Source organism: Drosophila pseudoobscura, chromosome X (assembly GCF_009870125.1).
Source record: "Drosophila pseudoobscura strain MV-25-SWS-2005 chromosome X, UCI_Dpse_MV25, whole genome shotgun sequence".
Lineage (NCBI taxonomy): Eukaryota > Metazoa > Arthropoda > Insecta > Diptera > Drosophilidae > Drosophila > Drosophila pseudoobscura.
Genome location: NC_046683.1, coordinates 26,555,354 through 26,558,794, shown reverse-complemented (window position 1 = coordinate 26,558,794; position 3,441 = coordinate 26,555,354). Strand labels below are relative to the sequence as shown.

Sequence of the window (3,441 nt, the reverse complement as noted above, 5' to 3'; positions counted from 1 at the left end):
CGCGTCTTGTCGACGCACTGTTTGCAAACATGGAGGAAGACCCCGCGGCCCCTATGCCCACGTTCGATGGTGCTGGGTGGCTAAATGGGGTTAAGATCCTAAAGTGCAACGACGATCCAACCCTAAGGTGGCTGACGCGTACGGTCTGCCAACTGGTGGCGATGTGGGAGTTCCAAGTTCGGGAAGATGGCGTGGGGCATGGGTAGCGTCTACCTGCGCCTCAAAAAGCGCCACCCTGAGGACAAGGACGCGCATACCCTGCAGGTAGGCGAGGTGGAAAAGGACTTAGGTCTCGAGTCCATCGTGGAGGCCGCCCATGGTCTTGCGCTTGAGGACGAAGACGGTGACCTGACGCTATTAGTGAACCCGTCGGATGCAAGTGAGCCAGCCACCCATGCTGAGTGTGCTGCAGCTCAACTCCTCATCGCCTTGAAGGAAGGGCTCTAGTCCAGGAGCCCTGGATTGCGACAGGCAATTCAGTGGCCGGACTAAAGTCCTCAAATCACAACCTGTTCTACACAACATCGGTAAGCAGGAACAGAACCGTCGTACTCGTACGAAAGGGAATCCATGCTTACCTTATGTCTCATTACAGCACGGATGACCTGACGGTTGTGATGCTGGAAAGTGAGGAAAAGCGCCTTCTGGTGGCTTCCTGCTACATGGCTCACGACAGACCCGCACCACCCGACGAACTCAGGAGCCTGATGACAGAAGCCGGCACCAAAAACTATCAACTCGTCATCGGGGCGGATGCCTATGCCCACCACAATGTGTGGGGAAGCACCGACATCAATGATAGAGTTGAGTCACTCTTAGACTTTATACTAGCAACTAATCTATATATAGCAAATGTCGGGGAGGAGCACACCTTCGTAGGTCCGACCTCATTCAACGTTCTAGACCTAACACTTGCAACGGGAAACAGTACTACGGTATCTAGCTGGAGGGTCCTTGAAAGACCCTCCTTCTCAGATCACAAGTACATTCAGTTTAAGTGCGACTTCAAACATTCTTCGAAGGTCATAGTCTATAGAAACCCCCAGAATACAGCGTGGCTTTTTCACACTTGTTGTTCGTTTAATTGTTGCAGCGCCATGAACTGGTCGCTGATTATTTCCATTTTGATCAGTTGCCTGCAGGGCGGACAGAGTGCCTTCGACGAAGACTGCCCCACGCTGGCCGACGGCGACAGCCTGTCGCAAACACAGCTACTGGACCGCCTTACGCACGGCTGCCGGTACGACCGTCTGGAACGGCCCATCACCTACACGGAGACGGGCACACGTCTCCCGGTGGACGTCTACATGCGAGCCTACATCTACTTCATGCAGAACCTGGAGGCCCACGATCTGCAGTTCAAGATCTACGCCCTGCTGCAGTTGCGCTACCTGGACCCGCGGCTGAACTTCCGTAACGTCAGCCCCAAGCGGCGGCAGCCCATCCTGGGGGAGCAGCAGCTGCGCGACATTCTCTGGATGCCGCACATCTATTTGGCCAACGAGCGTGACTCCAGCATTCTGGGCACCACGGAGAAGGATATTCTCACTTCCATTTCGCCGGACGGGACTGTCATCGTCTCGAACCGAATCAAGGCCACGCTCTACTGCTGGCTGAACCTGAAGAAGTTCCCCTTTGACGAGCAGGACTGCTCTACTGTGCTCGAGAGCTGGATGCACAATACCTCGGAGCTGGTACTCCACTGGGAGCAGAAGCGACCCATCACCTACGATCCGGCCTTGCACCTTACCGAGTTTCTGCTGCAGCGCTCCTGGTCTAACGAGACGGTGATCAATGCGGATCTCAGTGATTTGCGGCATGGCGCATTTGCCGGTAACTACAGCTCGCTTAGCTTCACCGTCCACCTGACGCGCGTGGTGGGCTTCTACTTGATGGACTACTTCTTTCCCTCGATGCTGATTGTGGCCATATCGTGGGTGTCCTTCTGGCTGCAGGCGGATCAGGCTCCGCCAAGGATAACGCTTGGAACAAGCACCATGCTGACATAACGCTGGCCTCGGCGCAGGGCAAAACGCTACCCAAAGTGAGCTACATCAAGGTTTCGGAGGTGTGGTTCCTCGGCTGCACTATCTTTATTTTCGGCAGCATGGTGGAGTTTGCTTTTGTGAACACCATCTGGCGCCGCAAGCAGAATGTGCCCGTCAAGAAACTCAACAGCAAGCACATCCTTAAGTCTACTCTGTCGCCCCATCTACTGCGCCGCCGCAGTCACGCCCGGTCCCGCTCCTTCTCGGGAATGGCGCGCCAGCCGGACACCAGTTCGCTGGCCGGGGCTGGCTTCAACAACTATCTGACCGTAAATTTACCCATCACCACGATCACAGAGGGTCAGGTGTTGGGCCAAATGCGGGAGGGCTTTAAAAGCGAGAAGCGGAAGAGCAGCGGCCAGGCAATGAGCGCCTCTGGCCAGAAATTGGATATATTCTTTGTGGAGAGCGCCTTTGCTGGACCACCACTAGGTGGTGGCCTTGCACCGGGGCAGTCAGCGGCGGCCGTCAGCGAAACGGCCAATTCTCAGATGTACAACAACAATCGATCCGAGGGGTTTGGCATGGGCGCTGGAGCAGAGGAGATGGATTTTACTGGATGGACAACGCTGACATCTCAGGAGATTGCCATGTGGATCGATAGTCGTGCTCGTTTGGTATTCCCTGTGGCCTTCCTGGTGTTCAACATGTTCTTCTGGACATTTGCCTACTGCATTTGATGGTTTAAATTTATTTTAAATTTATCCTAAAAGTTCTGTTTGTTACATAACATTTTTTGTTTTTTTATGTACTTTTCAAGTGTTTGTGTACTTAAAATACTTTATATCTGTTCTTCTTTGTGCCTTGATTAATTCAATATATTTTGTATAATCGCTTCTTATTGCTAACCTAAAATATATTTTAAACAGTTTCAATACAAACTGGAAAAAGTTTAAAAAGACAGTTACTACGAAGTTCGCGAGTCCGGGCACAGTGAAATCCGCGGAGGATATAGAGAAGTCTTTAAAGACCCTATCCAACGAGCTACTGAACGCCTACCATGCATCGTGCAAACCCTCGAGAACGAAGAGGAGGTCCAAGCCACTCTGTTGGAACTGAGATCTCTCTCTCCAAAGGAACAACCTCAAGGAATTCTTCAAGATCGCCAAACAAGCGAACGAAGAGATTGTCAATGAGGAATACAGACTCCTACTCTGGAGATACAAGAAGGAAATACGTAAAGCACAACGGAACTCGTGGAGGACCTTCTGCTCCAACATCGAGAAAGTACCAGACACCGCTTCGGAAGCTGCTCTCTAAGCAGCCTACCATACAAAACCAATTAAAGCAAGACGACGGACAGTGGACAGTGGACAGAGGGCAGTGATGAAGCCCTAACAGCACTAATGGTGGAGCATTTCCCTGGCTGCACCGAGGTCGCTGATGCCAAAAA

The 3,441-nt window shown here is 52.3% G+C and overlaps 1 pseudogene; it reads left to right on the top strand.

Annotated features, from left to right (window-relative positions):
- Positions 1 to 1,057: 1,057 nt before the first annotated feature.
- On the top strand, positions 1,058 to 2,743 carry LOC6903669 (glycine receptor subunit alpha-4-like; annotated as a pseudogene).
- Positions 2,744 to 3,441: the final 698 nt, after the last annotated feature.